Raw genomic sequence first — 18976 nt, 5'->3', positions numbered from 1 at the left:
AAAATCATATGTAAAGAATCACAGAGATAGCTTTCTTGTTTTAAGTTCCAGTGATGGTGTTACAGAAACTGACAGCATCAGCTTCCTGTAACTTGAGGGCTAGTCCTACTGAGATCCTACAGATCTGGGACAGAGCAGATACAAATCTGACAGGATTTATAGTGACATTTTTCTGCTAAGCTCAGAAAAAGAAATCTCCTTAACATGTGAGGACTGAATTTTTTTTCAAATCTTCGTCAACTGTGGCCAACAACTGTGTGCTGCACTTTGAAGGTTATCCTATATTAATATTACAGAAAATTATGGTAAAGCTTTCGCAGGTTTATTACAAGTGGAAAACTGGTTCAAAATATGGGATTTTAGTGTTGCTCTGAGTTTTGGAAGACAGTATAGGCTTTATTCTTAAAGATAAGGGCTAAATAAACAAATAAAAAACAAGGGATAAAAACAAACAAAAAAAGAAACTGCAGCCTTACTTTCTGATGCAAACCAATTGGTAGAAGGATACAATGATAAAATAAAATCTGGCAATCCTTTCTTAGAGCTGGCAGGCTTCTACCCACATTTTGCTGTTAAAGATATCACTTTCAGCAGTTTCTCTGGTCACCTGCTCCTAGAGGTTCTGTGAAAGGTCAATTTACGCAGACTTCCGTTGTACAGAATACATACAAGAGTGGTTAGAAGGATGTGTGTGGTAGGACTTGTTACCTGGATGGGAGGAAGATTTATTAGATTACAGTTGTGGCTAATTTCTACTTCAGAAGAATACCCAATGAAAAGAATGTTCCTTGTTGTATCTATAATGTTGTAAGAAGTCTGCACCAGTTATCAGCTGAGAATGGCCAAGGACTGGTATTGACAAGGTTTTGGGTTTCCTCATTTCAAGCACTTTGGGATCAAGACCTGCTATTCCTTTACCCAGTTATAATATTTGGGACAATGATTGTTGGCTCATGCTCCTCTTTAAGGAAAACAAAGCTTACCAGCATTGTAAGGAAAATTACAAAGTCCTTGTGAACTAGTGAAAATGGCCTCTAATGAGACTTCATGGAAATCTAGCATTAGCAAAATACTCATTCAGAAACCAACATACTCTGGGGTCATAGGTTTACCTTGGCATATGAATTTTAACAAGAAATCCTGAACTAGAGCTTATGGATGTGACACAGTCTGCCTCATTAGATGGTGATTTGGACAGCTTGAACAGTGGTCTTTGCATAACCAGCAGCCTCACTTGGCTGACTATGATAAGGAAAGAGGCAGAGCAAGTTGTAAGTATCTTTCTTATGCTTCTGGCAGTCTGACCGCTAGATCACATTGATCTAAGCATCAGGAGCAGAAGAGGAAAGAGGATGATTCTCTTCCTCCATGATTCTGATTCTGATGAAAGAAGGTATAATGCCTCATAGGAGATTATGGTGCTTTATACCCAGCAGAGCCCTTCCTTCATAACATTTAGAGGAGTTTCCACAATGCTGCTCATGTCCCTGAGTGTGCCAGAGCTGCCCAATGAGGTGGCATTGAAATCAAAGGCCATTAAGGAAGATACAAGGTCCAGGTGTCTGTTTTTTCACATGTAACTGAGAGGCTGGCTTCCTTCGGTTGCTGAAAACACCAGGATTATCAATCTATAGACTTGATTGGATGGTTAGTTTATTTCTTCTTCAGTTTCAAATAGCTTTGTGGCAATATTACCTAACAGAGAGGCTAATTTTTTATTTTATTTTTTTCTTTAATTCCAACGGGTAGCAGTGCATATCTTTCAGTTCCACCAGTAAAACTTTTAAGGACTTGTGTACGCCATTCTCAGATTGATGCATTAGTAGTGAGATTCAAGCAAGTCTTCATATTAAAGATTGTCTACGCTGGAAGAGCTGATGCCACCCATGGAAGCCGTATGGAATTTTGCCTTTAGTTTTTGAATGAAGCCTCCTGTCTTCTCTTGGAGAAGGAAAAAGACACAAAATGTATGGTGATCCCTGACATTTTAAGGTCTTCCCTGTATTTGTGACTGAGCAAAATCCTAGGGGTGAAATGTGACTCATCGAATAAACCTTTACAATGGAAGAAGGCTTCAGGGGAGAGGGGCAGGGGGCGATGTGCCCAAAAAGCTCAGGGAATAAGGCAAAGCAGCTGACTTTCTCAACAGAATGGGGACTAGAGGGTGGCCTTTGTTTTAGATAAACAGCTATCAACTGCTGAATGGATAATTTAATGATTCAAATGTCTCCCTGAGTCAGCCAGACCAGCATGGGAGCTGTAATTACACAGCTCAGTCCAACACAGAATATGAAAACTGGACAACTAATAACTTGCAATAGAGAAGAAGGTTTGAGCTGGATTTACCCACATATGCCTTCCCAGCACCTGGGGTTATGAAACATTGCACTTTTCAGGCATGGAATATGTGAAAGAATCTGGTGAAGAGAGTATTGGACTTTGGCAGTACTGGAGGTGGATAATTGCTGAAGAGTCTCAGTAGAGCAGAACCTTGATTTGACAGAGGGATTATCAGCTGATTCCTCCATCTGTAGACTTACAGATCATACAGTTGAGCTCCTTAAACTGTACACAGTGTCATCTGGGACTGTAAAGTACCGCAGCATCTTCTCAGAGCTATGGAGAGAGTTTTCATGGCTTGCCAAGTAACTGTAAATACCTGGATTGCCACCTGGGTACATGATTCTGTGGAGTGGCAGTTCTACAGTATGTTGTGGTAGAGGAAGGCAGCATTCTGGCCACCCACTGAGATCTTCCTCAAATTTAGGCATTGCGACGTGTGTATAGGAATATATAGAGGTTATTTATCTGGGCTACAAAAAAAGGTAAACTTGATTGGAGAGACCAAATTCGTGCTGCTGCCTGGCAAAGTATGTGCCCTCTCTCCTAGGGGTCACTATAAGGGGCTTCTTGGCCTAGGTGGCCTTCTGTGTATGTTCATCACCATGATATTTCTGTTGACTAAACCTACTGAAAAGAAGAAAATAGAGAGCCAGGAGACTCAGGATGGCAATTTTTTCATTTGAAAGGAGGATCTTTTAAAATAAATGATTCTTTTAAACTTATCAAATGGGTCACTTCAGGCAGGGCTGCCAATGATGCTGAGTTAAGCATGTTGTTCTCTGAGGTGTGTAGGAGATGGGGGCAGTAAGCTTGTTTTATATGATATGCCTGAGGAATAGAATATATTCAACCATTAATGAAGAGAATTAAGCACTTAAATGCCTAGGTATCGGTTACTAGATGATTCCCTGTTGATGAAGCATCTATTTGTAGTCACCTGGATGCCACAGACAAAGGTATTCAGTAGTGAAACCATCTCAAAATGAGGATATTTAAGCATATACTAGACACTGTATTCTTGTATTTTGTTAACTAGTCACAGCTAATTTCTAATGCACCAGACATGATCTATTGGTTTCTCTTCTGATGCTTCTGTTGTTTTCTTGATTAGCTTGCAACACTGTTCAGGAGTTGTACGTGTTCTTACACATAGTTATTTAGTTGTTGTATTGCAATTACTTTTTCGCAGACTTCTGTAAGGACATGCATGTAATAGACTGAACTAGACAGTTGTTGCTTTGACCATTTAGAACATACAACTTTCTACAACAGTTGTAGAGGATACTTCATTCACCTCTCTCCCTCTGATTGTATGTGTTTCGTAACAATGGAAGGATTTTCCGTGGAATATTAGATAGTGATATATCTTGTACCCCAGAAGAACTATTTTAATGGGAATAAGCTTTTTAGCACAAAATCATTACTCAAACCATTTTAGATCCTTTTGATATCTGATGAAACTGAAATCAATATGCCAGGGCATAGATACTGAAATGAAGTGCAAACTTGATTTGAGTACCATATTGGCTTCCAGAATAATACTGTATAGCTATTTAGCTAATAAATTACTTTTAGTTAAAATTTTTATGTTGGAGAATGGCTTGGAAACGGGGGACATGGATCTGCGGACCGGTTGTACAAGCAGAGCCCATTCTGAAGCCTTTAGCACAAGTAGCAAGACTAGGCCGCAGTGGAACCACTGACTGTTTCGGTAAAATCGGCAAGGTCACTGAGACCTTGGCAGAGTTTCACAAACAGCTTTCAACAGCACTACAATGTAGAATAAGCATAGCTAGCAGTTACAAGTAGGAGGACCATGCAAATGCACTGTTAGAGCTTAAGGCAATTAGTAGGTGACAGGTATGCATAATTATCGTGAACTGTATAAGTATATCCTATTCGGGCTAATAAATCGAACTATGCTTTATCACTCATATTGAGTCGACCTGCGTGTTCCTCCGCCGCTCGAAAGTGACACCCGAACAGGGACCTGAAGTTTCCACTCGGAGCGGCGGATGCAGAGAAGCACCGGTTAGCAGCGAACCGGGGGGCTAAGATCGACTGAACGCTGTTCGACGCGGCGCGTCGTTCTAACAGCCTAGGCCGTCCAAACGGGGTCTGCCGTCTGCAGGGGCTACTGGAAAGGCTGCAACGCAGAAAAGCACTGGTTAGCAGCGAACCAGGGGGCGAAAGCCTGGGCCGTCCAAACGGGGTCCGCTGTCTGCAGGGGTTATTGGAAAGGCTGCCACAAGGTTAACGAAGATCATAAGGATTACAAGGATTACAAAGATAAGGAGGATAACGGGAAAACAGGAAAACAGAAAAAGTTGAAGTGCCAGCGACATGGATTTTAAGGTAACCCTAAATTTATTTCAGCCCTTTTTAGAAAAGCGGGGTGTAGATAGTATCAAGCAGCTATCAGGGTTAGTTACGTTAGGAAGAGTGAAGTTATGGAGCGAAAGGTGTTTTCTGAAGAACAGGCCGTGGTTGGGCTCCTCCTGCATATTCTCTCTGTGGGGGGACTTGAATGGGAAGAAAGTAACATTAGTAGACTGTTAATTTGGGAGAAACCGAGAAGGCTTTTAAACGTTAACTTTGGGATGATAAAGGGCAGAAATTATGGAATAAGGTCAGCAATGGAGATGATAAAGAAGCTAAATCATTAGTAACTACATGGAAGCTTATAAAAGCTTTTAAGGCTGAACGGTCTGCTGCTGATGGAGTTTTTGTAGCATTGCGGCCTGATTAGAATCCTGTGAAGCTGTGAAGTCTACCCAGTTTGTGTCTTTGATACCCTCCCTATTCCATCCCCTGCTGTGCTTTCGGCACCCCCGATGTCTCAGCAGTCCAGGGCGGGGGGAGGAAAAATGCCAAGCGGGTGGCCTCCTGTACCATTGCCCAACCCTGGTGAGAACAGCAAGTCCAGAGGATTGGAGTCAGACAGCTTGCCCAAAGAACCTGTGAAAGCTGAGAACGCTAAAGTCGTAAACAAGTGTACTGTCAGTCCTTTTACCAATTTGTATCTGCCTTTAACATCTTTTAACTCTCCAACTTCCACAAGAGAGCAGAAGGAGTCGCCGGATAAGAACTGGGTAAAAGAACTGTGTGACAGATTAGATCAGCTATTAGCGAGTGAATCCAACAGTCAGCAATATCAAGCTATGAGAGAGGTGCCTGAAACCAACAGGGCGGCCAAATCGTTTGCAACTATTAATCAGGGTCCCAGTGAGAATTACATGCAATTTATTGACCATCTTCAAGAGACCATCAATAAGCAGGTTGAAAACTTAGAAGTTAAGGAAGCACTGGTGTTGAAATTAGCAGTAGAGAATGCTAATGTTTGCTATCAGCATGTTATTTGCGGGTTTTACAGTACATATTACATGCTTCTGTGTATTGTCTCTCTGAATATCAAGCAGCTTGTCAGGAATGTGAGTTAATTGTTTTACTAGTTGTTTTTTGGTGTGCCATAAAACCTTCTACCCGCTCTTCCCACTCACGCTGCAAGCAGCCCTGTTCTTCCCCCTCCCTCCCTCCCTCTTCTCAAGGTTTTTACTTGCAAGATGGGGTCAGGAATGATTGTTTTCAGTTGTGTTCCTAAAAAATTGGTATTGGGAGGTGTTTTAAAACATAGGAAAGCACTCGGACAAGAAATCATTTAATCATTTCAGACAGTTTTACAGGCGGGGCAATTTGAGCTTCAACAAGCTGGGAGGGAGTTAACTGATAACACACAGGTCAGAAAACTTGTTAAAGTCTCAAGATGCTTTCCTTATTAACCTGTTTTCTTTGTGGGTATCTGTTTAAGCATGTTGCAATTTTGGTAGGTCTTTGTCATATGGTACGATAAGTTCACAGTCTGTTAAATCATGAGAATCCATTGACTCAAAAAGTGCGTTTTGTGATAATACAGAAGATCATGAGTAATTTAGCTCTTTACTGCGTGAATGTGATGGTAAAATTTTTGTGTGTAGTACTAAAAGCCTTGCCCAGTCCAGCTTGCTGCGGCGGCAGTGGGGCAGGTGCCGATGGGGCTCCAGTGCACACTGACCTGTTTTGTCAGGGAGACCCGGCGGTACCTCTGCCTGGCTGAGCAGTAAGCAGTTCAAAGGTGCGATGCAAAAATTGAGAGATTGTCTTAGATTAGTGTAAATGTGATCTATCTGCATAATTGAACTTGGTATTTGGTCTTCATATCTGAGCTCAGGATTTTAATTTGCATATTTCTATTTGGTACCAAAAGAATTTTGTCTGGGGAGATATTTACAAAATGGGAACCGGTTCCACTGCTAAAATTCCACCTTGCTCCCCCTTAGGATGCATCTTTGCGCATTAGAGTAATTGCTTATATTGTTAGCTAGTAATTTTGAGACCAGAAAAGAATTGTTAAATCCGCTCTATCACTCAAAAAAAAAAAAAAAAAAAAGAGAGAGAGAGAGAAAAAATGCTATGATGAACTTCGTATTGCATGAGGTTGTATTTAAAAGCTGCTAGAATATGAACTGATTTGGAATCTAGGAAAATGGAATAATGCATTGATACTTAATATACTGTGTTTTGACATCTGTAAATTGTAAAAGGTAAATGGGGCTGAGGAATGTAACAACTGTTGAGCTAATTGGAATTGTGTATAAAACTCAGCTCATTGTAACCAAGGAGTTTGCCAGAGCCGCCCACTTCGTACCAGCGATTCCACCACCTGCGTGGCCTTGGTACATCTGAACTGCAAGAAAAAAAAAAAAAGGGAAAAAAAAGACATGGTTGCCCGCTGCTAAGCAGAGAAAAGGGGGGCTTGACTCCCCCCACTCTGCCTTTTTTTCCTGGAGTATTGTCATCCATCCTTGTTGTGGCACTTCTCGGCTTTGTATCAGGGGTTGTTGGTGTTGTTTATTTTTGCTTCTGTCTTGTTTCCTAGGTTTTGACACATTCCTATGCCTCTCTTGGGTTAAGATTTGTTAAGTAAATTGTAAGCTCAAATAACGTTTTCTGAGAATTCTGTTTAGTTGCATGTCCTACAAGAAGCTGCTTGGATGGTGCAAATCTGCTTGTTCAAGTGAGAAATCTCCAAGGAGATTTCGAATGCTGTATTTCCACTAGTATTAATAGCCAATAGAACTGATAGATCTGAAACAGAACTTCGATCCTGTAAGGGAAATCAGTATCCAATAAATATGACAGCCAAAATGGAGTTACAAACTTTGAAGAATAAATTTATGACAACCTTACAGGCTGACTGCATTCAATTGGACTTGCAGATTTGTCTATGAAATAACCTGTGGCTATTGTGGGACAGTATGATGAGATTGTTAGCAGATTGATATATCGAATGTTATATACCAATTGTCACTCTGATCAAGAAAATGTAGGGAATGAATTTAAGTCTTAATAGGCCATGATCCTTTTGTCATATATCTACCAGTTGTGAAATTTAACTCTGATTTCTTTTTTTTGTTTGTTTGTAATCTATGTCTTTGTAAATTGCACTAGCTGGTTTTCTTAACAGCACAGCTTTTGGCATGCCTAAGTGTAAATTGCTGCAGAACCTGCAAGTCTTTAACATCAAGTCATAGGCCATACTTGTATTTGGTCTGATCCTACATACTTGCACAGTTTTTGTTGATGGTTCTGGGAAGTCTCATAAAGCTGTAGTGGTTTGGTGTGAAGATAACGATTGGCATCATTCTGTAAAAAATATTGAAGGTTCAACCCAATTAGCAGAACTTGGCACAGCTTTAAATTACTTAGAGCTTTTTAAGGAGGAACCTCTAAATTTGATTTGTGATTTTGAGTACATAGTCATGATCCAACGCACGTATCTGATTCCGAACTTCTTGTTTGTTTGTTTGTTTGTTTGTTTTAAAAAAGGGGGGAAAGTAGGGGAAACACCACAAAACCAATTGTCAAAAGCATTGTATGTGATGAAATACTTTGCAAGTATGACTCAAAACCATGCTAAATCAGAAAGAATCTACATTAGTTATGGTCAAATCACTAGTCAATGGAAAAGTCCACATCAGTTGATATCCTGGGGAAAAGGTCATGTTTGTGTCATTACAGGCCAAGGATTGAAGTGGATTCCCACGAAATGGGTCAAGCCATGTCTGAATAAAGACAACAAAGATTCAATGGATGCAGATGGACAGGAGGGAGATAAGTTGTGAGGACTGTTTCAGATGTAAACCATGGATCCTAATTCAGTGTTATAGATGCTCACAGACCCGGAAGATAAATCGAAGTCAATCCATAAGGAAATTCAACAACTTATGGACTACACCCAGAAGATTAAAGAAGATATAGGGCTTTTCGGCTTGGAGGGGTTAACAAACTGGCTAGGGTTAGAAGGGTGGTTTAAGAGCTTTTTGCAAAGTGTGTTGCTTATCTTAGTTATAGTAGTTATAGGGTTATTGTGTTTAAGATGTGCTCTCTCTTGCTTTAAAAGAATGTTGGAGCAAATAGCGAATCAGGCTCTGCTTGTACAAAAAGAAAAAGGGGGAAGTGTTGGAGAATAGCTTGGAAATGGGGGACATGGATCTGCGGACCGGTTGTACAAGCAGAACCCATTCTGAAGACTTTAGCACAAGTAGCAAGACTAGGCCGTAGTGGGAACCGCTGACTGTTTCGGTAAAATCAGAAAGGTCACTGAGACCTTGGCAGAGTTTCACAAACAGCTTTCAACAGCACTACAATGTAGAATAAGCATAGCTAGCAGCTGCAAGTAGGAGGACCATGCAAATGTACTGTTAGAGTTTAAGCCAATTAGTAGGTGACAGGTGTGCATAATTATCATGAACTGTATAAGTATATACTATTCAGGCTAATAAATCGAACTATGCTTTATCACTCATATTGAGTCGACCTGCGTGTTCCTCCGCCACTCAAAGTTTTCCACTGATATTTTCATAACGTGCTTTGTGTGTATTTTCATTACATTTATATACTACTTTCGTTCACTACAGAAAATTCCCATTTTACAAATATGTGGCAAGATAAGACAGAAATACTGCCTGAAAAAAAAGACCTTAAGCAAGGTCTCTTCCTTAGCTCTACTAAGGGCAACGATTAGAACAGCATAAAATGAGCACATCATAAGAACTAAATGTGTCATATGAGCTAGTGCAATGGCTTGTATGTCTAGTTCACTTGCATATCACGATTGCTAAGCAGGCATTATAGGAAGAATTCTGTTCCAAGCTTTTATATGAGGTCTTCTTGAAGTTGACCTAATAGCTTTATTGATCACATCTTTGTACAACATAATTGCAAAGAGGGATTTGTCAGTTCTTTTAGAATAGGTACAAACTTATTTGTTCTGTGTCTTTAGCAGTAGTACTGTTGCATTATTAAAACGCAACATAATTATTTTAAGCATAATCATAAAACACAATGAACAAATTATCATCACATTCCAAGATTTCATCCTGCTCAGTGAAATCTTATCTTTTTATTTTTTTCTTATCATCATTTAAAGCAATTGTTAATGAGTACGATGTGAAAGAACTTCAATAAAGCAGTTTTGTTCAGAAGTCAGGAAGATGAAGTTGAGGCAGACAGAGCATTGTGTGTGCAGAGGGCTATCAGAACAAAGCTAATGGCTGAAGATACCTAGCAAGATGATACTCAGGAGGGATAATAACTTAATGTATGCATGGACGAAGAAGAATGCTGAAGTCATGCTCGTCTTGTATCTGTAACTGCTCTCTACAGATCATGGAGTAGTACCCTCATGGTAATGCTAAAATGAATAGGCTAACCAGGTAACAAGGTCCTGCTTACTAGATCTGAGGGTAGCAATTGAATCTAGTCATTTTCACCTTAAGTGTTAATTCTTCCATTTGGTAAAAGATTAGAAATGAAATATTCATCAGCTTCTGAAAAATCCTTATTTCCTAGTTTAGGAATAATTTCCCTCCTCTCCTGTGCTAGATGTGAGCACAAAGTGGTTCAATTGAACAGTGAGAGATGAGAATTGTGTAGCAATTGACAACCGGGTATATGATTACTTACAAATAGTCCACTGAAGTTTTAACTGCCAAATTTTATAAAATGATATTTTGAAACCAAAAGAAGGTATGGAGCTTCATTCTGCCCCTTCTATCCTCTCTGTTGTCCCTCTAACCCCATAAAAAAAAAGAATTATTCTCAATAGCAACTCACTGTGAAGACCTAAAGTCATAGTAGCTTTGAAATGCGAGCAAATTGTACATCACAGAAACTGTCCTGAGCTGCTAGGCAGTTTATCATGAAAAGACATATGCTCTCTGATACAAATCACTCCACCTCTATCCCTGCCAAATGAAGGTTCCTGTTTGAATTACTGTTCATATGAAGTAGAGGGTTACTTAGAGTTTGTAATCAGGATTACAAGGTAGTTTACAAACTTGTCAAACTGATGGGTGAGGAACTGCAAAGTTACCTGAATTTCTGGTATGTCCCAAGTGTCTCTGCTTTAGAGGTTAAGTCCTCCTATCTAACCAACACAGGGAGCTGCTCCCACTTTATCCCAAATGTCCTACAAATTTTTTGAATGGCTGAACTATTATGCATTTTTCTTCTGCAGCCTACTTGTAAAACAGGGAAAATATTTCTCTTTATCATGTATAAGAAAAGTTGAATAAGTATTTTGCCTGAGAATGCTTTCAGTCATTATATTGCCTAGCACAGGAACTGATGATACTGTCTGGAGCTGCTGAACAGAGCTATCATAATAAAATAGCACACTCTTTCTGAAAAGGTTATTCTTTAAGTCAACTACTTGCTTCTTTGTATCTTATAAACAAGAAATACTTTAACAGTATGCATGTCCTTTCTCTGGGAGGATGAGAACCTTTTTTTTTTATTATTATTATTATTATTATTATGTAAAGGAGAACTTAGTCTCAAACGAAAGTATTTCAATTCACAGTCCTTCATCATTTGATGTTTTGACTTTCTTATTTTATAAATTGATTTGGAATGGAAACTTTTTGCTAAAGTTCTCATAGACTAAGCACATTGTTCACTGTATAAATTAATTGTGAATAAACTAATTGGAGCTTTAAGAAACAGACTTCAGCTATACATTGTGTCTAGATTTAAAGTCATCCAGGCAGCACAGATATAGTAGGCTTTTGATTTTGTTTTGGCTTGTTTTTCCAGGAAAAAAAAAAAAAAAAAGAAAGGAAAAAAAGAAGAAAGAAAAAAAAAAAGATAAAACAGTCTTGAACTTTAAGGTAGTATCATAGTGACATCACCACTATATATTAGAAGTTATTATTTTCTTTTTTTTCCCCCTCAAATTTATTTTATTAAAGCTGCATTTGTGATTTAAGCAAATTGCAAAGTAGATTACTTTTAGTTTCTACTAGGTTGTTTTTGGCATCAGTTTATTAAATCAGTAATAGCTTAGGTGAAAACTATTTTTAGAGCATGAAACCTGTTCTCTTTTTTTTTTTTCCCCTTATTATGGGACAAAAATAAATTCTGAACCTCCTAAAAAAAAAAAATGGACCAATACTGTTTTTTATCAATGTTTTTCATGGGCAGAGACAAAATGAGATAAATCACTTTTTTTTTTTTTATTTTACTCATAAAATAGATTTTATGTTTCAGGGAAAATAAATACTTTTGTGTAGATCCAGGAAATTATATTTAAACAATATTACAGTTTTGCAAATTTCAAGAAGGCAGGCTCTTTGCTCTTTGTCTGCTAAACCGCTGCTTTTCTTTTTCAGACATAACAAAAAATATCCTAGGAGGAAGATTTGGGTTCTGTACATAGCATTACTATTTCTAGGAGCCAAAAATCTTCAAATAATGGAGAGAAATATTTTATTTTAAAATAATAAAGAAAAATTACTAAACAATGACATAGTATCACATTCTTTCCAATCATGATTATATTTTGTGTGTTTGGACATTTTAAAGTTTAGTGTTCTTATTTGAATTTTATTTAAACTAGCTGATGCATAAATGTTAGCTTTTCATAAGGGTTGGGCTTATGCAAGTATTTAATAAATGCTTGTTCCAGGACACAGTTTAGTGCCGTGGCTGTTATTTTTATTGTAAATAACTTCAGTCAATTATCCATAGATTAACTCAAGTAATTTAGGAAGAAGCATTTAAGCTTGTGAATAACCTTGTTCTTCAACTACGTACATGTTTAATATTTCAGAACATGGTTAGAACATTTGTTATGAGCAACCCAGGCCAGACTTTGAAATCAACTTAGATAAGTACTCTGTAAGGGAACTGATTTCAGCAGGTATCCTTTCTTGCAGCATGCTTTGTGCATTTTTCCCAGTGTTTGCTTTGCACCCAATTAGTGATGGCAACATTTGTGTGCTCAAGCTACCCTTTCTCTTCTCCATTGCAACTGAGAATGGACTAGACTGACCTCTAAATTGTGGGAGATAATAAAGTTACATCTGCACTACAGTTACGCTTGCAAGGACACCTTAGACCTTCTTGTGCTTACCCATCTAACTTGCCTGGATACTGATAAAAGTGTAACTGTGGCACTGTGGAGTGGGGAGTGCCTGCCTCAGCCTGTCTGGGAAGCTGCCCAGGTGGCAGTGGGATTAGGCTCTGCTGAGCTCCCTGCTGAAGGCTCCTCTCATCTTGCCAGCCATCTCTCTTCATGTGAAGGAAATGTCAGCTGGTGCTGGCAGAAGCAGGAACTTTCACCTCTAATGTTTATTTTCTAGGTGTTGATTGCATTTCTCTCACTCTTTCTTAGAGAGTTGAAAAGCTGCTTTTCTCTTCTGCTCGCTAGCAGAATAAGACGTGATGTTTCTTGGCATAAGACTGATGCTGCTGATTCACTTCTTCAGTTTTATTTCTTTTAAATTATAGAGTTCATTTGTTCACTCTAGTTGAGCTATCATGGTTTCCACCTGCCTCCCTTCTCCAGAGCACATTGCTGATCAGCTGTGCATTGCAGCTGAATATATTGTCCTCCTGAAAAGTCCTTGGAAACTGTCTAACTCTGTGGTTACGTGCACAGACATACATGGCTGTCATTTAAGTCCCATAGGCAAAAGAAAGAGAGACAGAGAACTCTAAAATGTTGTGGCTTTATCTTAGTTGATAAATTATAACTGAATTATAATAATTTGCACCTTGAAAAAAATTCCTGAATTTAATCCGAATATTTTGGAAACTGAAGTTTTTATGTGAGTGGGTGATGCTCAGGAAACTTAATCATCACAGACAAACCACTTCATGTAGAAGTCAGTTTATTTAATCACAGTTCATGCTGATCAATATTTAGCTAGGTAACAGAACCCCAGTTGACTGGAAATGTATTGTTAGGTTGCCCATGTTCTCTGTGCATGGTAGTTTTTACAAATAAGAGCAGACTTACTAAATAAACACTGCCAACAGAAGCATATTGGAATAGCATCAGTAGCACTTTAGAAATTATGGCAGCATGTGTAATACAGTTGTTAGAGGATGAGTATCAGACAGAATATGTTATGCTAATGGTCTTTCTCTGGATGCTACTGTAAAAATGCATAGGAAAGATGGGCATAAATAAGTTACTGAACAAGAAGTTTGATTAAAAAGAACACAGGAAGCTCAAATCTCCTGAAGGTTCAAAAAAGAGAGAAGAAATCCTGGTGATGTTGAAATTAGCAGGGAGGATTTTTATGACAGTTCTTACAGATCTACATTTAGCTTGTACTGTGCATTTTAAGAGAATATTTCTAAGTTTAGCAAAACAGGAATGTGTAGTAAAAATTAATCAAATGTGAACAAACCTGAGTTTGATAATAGCATGAAGGCAGTCACCAAGTTGAATGGAAAATTATTTTTCCCTCAAGAAAGGTAAATATGTGCTATATTTATTAAGCTTGATTTATGATTTAGTATCCTATATGTTTGTATGGATTTGATGTGTCTTGAGCTCAAGATGGCATATATGCATTACGAGTTGATGGGATTTCTTAAGTTTTTGAAAATGTACTTGTTTAATTACAAGGATCCTCCAGTTTTCTTTGTCATTGTCATACTGTATATAAGCCATTCACTTCTTCTGGGTAGATTTGGCTGCAGTTAAAACTATTAGAATTATGATTCATTCTATTATAAAACAATATAGAGACAAAATGTTGAGAAAGCATTTACATGTTCTTTCCAAACCTATTACCCTTAAAGGTGGAAGGTTAGATTTTCACTATTCTAGATTTAGATCTGCTGCATACATATTGAAGCTATCATTAATTTGAATGCCTTTTTATCTTGATAGCTTGAAGTAATTTCTGATCCAGTTACTGAAGTGTATTTCCAAAGAAGGGTACTCTGTGTGAGTAATAACTTCTCATTTTCTCCTGGACATGCTGTATACAAAACACATGATTTATAAATACCCTACAAATGAACTACATTTATTAATGTCTAAGTAATCACAGAAAGAATTGCTATATTGCATCAAATTTGAAATATCAATGATTCTACCGAGCTGCAGATTCTCTTTTTCTTGCCAGAAAGAACAAATCATTCATTTGAATATGTCTTCTGCCAGTTGTTAGTGCTAGCAATATCAGCAATATCAGTTATTTTTTGGAGATAAAACTCTGACCTTGGACACTTCTAGGGCTGTGCTCCCTCTTAGAAACCATTTTTCTTTCTTCTTTCTTTTTTTTCTTTTTTTTTTAATTTTTTTTTTTTTAATTTTATGATTTATTTTTTAATAAAACTAAACAAATCCTTTGTTTGTTTTTTTTGGTTGGTTGGTTGTTTTTTTTTTTTTGTCACTTTAGTGTAAGTGTCTCTTCTCCCTCTAGAAATACTCTTTTACCCTTTCTACTAAAGAATCAAAATTATTATAATAATCTATTTAACATAAGCACAGCATAAAGTGTTTAGAATTATCGTGCAAGTACCATATATGCCAGTACATTTTGGGAGATGGTGTACATGGAACTACAGACATGGAACTGCACAGAACTACAGACATGGAACTACACAATTTCCAGACAAAACTCATGGGTTAAATGACACTCGATAGTAACGGAATAGAAAATGGGGCAGTGCACGTCTTGCTTTGTCTTAATGCAGACAAGTGCCTTCATGTATTGCTGTGACTCAGAAATGACCGATCCAATGATCTTAGTTTTCTCCTTTACTGCTACTAGGCTGGTGGAGCAGGGGTTTTAAAGCCTGTGAGATGCAGCGCGTGCAGCATTGTGTCTTGTGATGATGCTCGTGCAGCCAATTTTCTGCTGTTATGCTGCTCTGTCAGGTGTTTGTGGCTTTTGGTCCATTGCATCATAGGTCTCAAGTTGGGTGCTGATGGGTAGTGTTTTCATGACTTGCGATCCATGAGGACAGGTGAAGCTGGGTTTCTAGAGATCTTTTGGGACTAAAGTCAGGGCTAATCGAGCATTTTTTTATAAGATGTTATTTTTGACAGAAAATGTTCAAATCTTTGAAATTAAAAGATTGGTGAGAAAACATTTTATTGATTTTTGTTTTTCAAATAACATTTTTACTTTATCAAGAAGGAACTTCCAATTTTTTATTTCAAAGGTTTGTTGTATTAAAATAAAGAACAACATGAATGGAAATGAAACTTTTTACCTTATTAAATCAATAACATTTTATTGATAAAACCCATATTTTTATTTCTGAGAATATTGATTTAATATTATGCTGAATTTAGTGTTTGACTAGGATTGAGAATCTCTCTATTTTTAGTAGCAGTAACCATGACAAAAAAACAGCTAGTTCCTAGCCAACTCTCATTAATACATAAACCAACTCCAATCAGTTTGAACAGGCTGACTTAAAACCCTTCCTCCATTTTCTATATATGTATATATTCTTTGCTAAGACTTCCATCCCTAAAGGTCCTGTATTCTGTGTGTACCTGTTCCTTTCCCTAGAAAATTAGGAGTGTGCTCATCAAGAAAGGGCGAACAGCTTATTTATAAGGAGGCAAGGTTGTGTTAGTGTACAGCATGTCTGTGAATTTACAACACACTGGTTGTTCCACAGTAATTATCCATGTGGACACTTGTTACTTAATATAGTTCTGACTGACTATTGCTTTCACTTACATACTGTTATGCTGTAAATTCAAAGCATACGTTGTCCTTCAATATCCTTCCCAGGCAGTCAAGCCCTCAAAATAATTTACCATCAGAGACAAGTCACCAAAAAAGTAAGAAGTCATTGCCCTGTAGTCCCTACGAGGTCAAAAAAATAAACATTTTTGGATATAAGCCATTGAATTTTACTCCTTGAAGCTGTATTATGGACATTACTCAAGGAATATAGATTTGTAGGAAATCACAACTTTGCTGACTGTATTTAGTTCCAGGAATCTTTAGTGAAATTATTTGCTCAATGGCTAAAAGTCCTTTTCCCATATCAAATCAAAGATCAGTACAAGCATTTGTTATGCAAATAACCCTGCAGTTGCATAGACACTTGGGGACAAATCTTTGGAGAGATCTGTATGTATACCTGTGTGTCTGTGTGTACATACATTGTGGAATATTGTCCTTGTTAAAAGAAACAGTATTATTAAGCAGTTCCTATTTATTGTTGCAATATTTGGTCACCAAAGCTGGGACTGCAGTCAAACCAGCTCTAGAGGCTCATATTCTTTAAGGAAATGTAGATGGACAACTGTCAGTAGAAATTCTCACTGAGATGAGAGCTTTGGGGCTGGCCAATCACACTTAGCCTCAGTGCCAAAACAAATGGGCATAGTGCAAGTCTTCATTTGTTTTATAGGAAATAGCTGTAATTCTTAGGATGTAGCTTTTAATCATTGGATGTGGGAGATTGTATTGTACAACATCAATTTTTGTGTGCATATATTTGAAAATAGTTGAATGAGGTACAAATAGCAATCTGACTATAAATTCTACACACTTGAAAACTTGAGGATTTTTTTTTTCTATTATTCTATCAAATTGTTTCCATATAGCACCAGGAATGCTTCCGTTTTAAGCATTATTTTTTCCCTTTGAGGATGCTTGGGTAAACAGAACAGTTTTACTTTTTGAATTTCTTGTTGTAAGGAAATGCTAAGGAACATGCTCGTGATAATCAGTGAGAATATTTGTTGGCTTTGCCTATCGTACACCTCTCTCTGACTTGGATCTCAAACAACCACTTAAGAGGCCTCCTATGCAAGCATATGAACATAAAATAAATAAGATGAACGTTTCAAACAAATAGCTTACCTTTATTTTTTATTCAACCATCCATTATAAACATGCGTTATGCTGCAACTCCTGTTGAGATGAGCCCTGCAGGAGACATGAGCAGAACAGGCCTGACTGTCGTCCTGATTAGATCACCAGCTGAGAGGCAGTGATTTAAACAAAATTGGCTGGGCAATGGCTGCTGATGTGCCCTTGTTGGTTTTTTTTTTGTTTGTTTGTTGTTTTTTGTCGGATTTTGTGTGGTTTTTGTTTGTTTGTTTGTTTTATTTTGTTTGTTTGTTTTTTTGGTTTGGTTTTGGTTTTGTTGTTGCTGTTTGTTTTTTTTTTTTTTTGTTTTTGTTTTTTGTTTTTTTGGTTGTTGTTGTTGTTGTTTTTAGAACCATAGAAAATGGAAAACTAAGTATTTTGTGTTCTGTTCCTGCTGTAGAAACTTCCTATTTATGACCTGCATCAAGTAACTTATTTGAAAAATTGAGATAAAATGCTTGTCTCACAGCTGTAAGTTTCTTTCAGCATTCTGGCAAGCCAAGGAATGTTCCACTGACAGATAATTGAATGACAGAATCTGCAATTAATGATTTCTTGGGGAAGTGGAGCAGTAATTTTAGCTTACAGATGTGTTAGAGTGTGTGGGATTTTTAGCTTTTTGTTTGTTAATTACTGTAACTGCTATAATGGACACTACCAAAATGACAAAAAGCCACTTGAATGTTATCCCTGCAGGACACAAGTACTGTTTATGTGCTTAAAGGCTGATTTCTATGGTTATTTACTTATGCAGAAAGGAACACTGACAATGCATGGTTTAACTTGTAGGAATTTAGTAAGCAGATGAGAAAACTTACCTCTGCCTCAATGCAGCTTTACATCTCTGTGACTGAAACAGAGCAGAATCTGAGGGATGATACAGTTTAATGTTTAGGTGAGAGGTGAGTAATGGTTATGACTCAAGTCCCCAGTGGAAAGCAGTATTATTATTGCCAGTGGAAACAAACTTCCTTTCTGTGAAACAACTGGCTGTTGTGGCATCCTGAAAAGAAAAACAAAAAAAGGCAAACAAAACTTTCTCCTGGTATGTTGTAAAATTAAAGCTGGAAGGCTTATTCAGAGCTGTGTTTTGTGCACACACCTCCTCAGCTGTCCATAATTCATGCCAGAGTATGGAGGAATTTTCTGGAAAAGAGGCCAACTAGCTTGAGTGGGACCACTTAATAAAATCTGTAGATACTATGTGTGGCAATGATTTGAAGGAAATCCACACAGAAGAACATAGTACACTATCTCTATGCAGAACGTGGGTGTCTCCTCACAGTGGATGTGTGCTAAATGTAACTCTTTGCTAAATTACTCAGTTGATTTTTGAAGATATGGCTTAGGATATTGTCCTATTCAGAGATCTATACATATTCTTCTTTTGCTTTTGCAAATAATTCTGTAGACAAAACACTATACGTCTAAATCTTCTGCCAGTAGTT

Source organism: Patagioenas fasciata, chromosome 1 (genome assembly GCF_037038585.1).
Source record: "Patagioenas fasciata isolate bPatFas1 chromosome 1, bPatFas1.hap1, whole genome shotgun sequence".
NCBI lineage: Eukaryota > Metazoa > Chordata > Aves > Columbiformes > Columbidae > Patagioenas > Patagioenas fasciata.
Note: the sequence above shows the minus strand (reverse complement) of the source record.